Source organism: Penaeus monodon, chromosome 30 (assembly GCF_015228065.2).
Source record: "Penaeus monodon isolate SGIC_2016 chromosome 30, NSTDA_Pmon_1, whole genome shotgun sequence".
Taxonomy (NCBI): domain Eukaryota; kingdom Metazoa; phylum Arthropoda; class Malacostraca; order Decapoda; family Penaeidae; genus Penaeus; species Penaeus monodon.
In genome coordinates this window covers 24,975,077-24,975,931 of record NC_051415.1, presented here as the reverse complement: position 1 = coordinate 24,975,931, position 855 = coordinate 24,975,077, and positions in this window count along the sequence as shown.

Here is an 855-nt window from a genome sequence, read left to right as displayed (position 1 = left end):
CAGTGAGGAATTGAGAGTCATTTTCTCTTCAAGTCGAATATCGTGATCTAAATCTATGTGGACAGGAATGATGTTGCAAATATTTTTTTCTTTTTTTTATAAGTCAAATAGACGAAACAACAATTACTGCAAGCTCACGCTGTAAGTTCAACATACCATAAATTTTGTCAACTTTCTGCTTTCCTAGAACGTGCCAGGAATAGATAGAATTTCCTATTACGTTGGGAAAAAAGTCGCCAATGGGATAATAAAAGTAAATACACAAGCTTCGAAACAAAGGAGCGAATTCCCACTGCTTCACATCAAATCCACTCGGAAATAACCCCTGTCTTTTATCCCTGTAAATGAGGCCCCTAAAACTGAAGCGAAAAGTTGTCTAAATCCAGTTTCTGTTCGGGAGAAAAGTTCGCCATTAAAAACAGAACCGGCCTCATTTCTCACCGGACCCAAAGTCACAAATTTATAGATAGGATTTCAAGAAGGTTTTTCGCCCATCCCGCTGCCTTCCGCTCCTCCGCTTGAAATTAAATAACCGGGATCTAAATTAACTCAATGCGGCATTATATCCCACGCAGTTACGCCACAGCAGAGTACAAATTTCAACCGCACAGGCGCACATGCCGTTGTTGCAACATTGCATGAACCTCTGCGGCTTTCATTGTGTGCGTTCATGTGTGTGAAAGCGCATTGGGTGTAATTTGCTTATCGGTGTGTCGCAAATTCATCAGCTTAATCGACTGCTAATGATACATAATTAGCATTAAACATATTAAGCCTATAATTTACATTGGTACATACACAGGACCAATACGGGCGATGGGTTTTTACCACCACTCGCAATTATCATTATTAGTA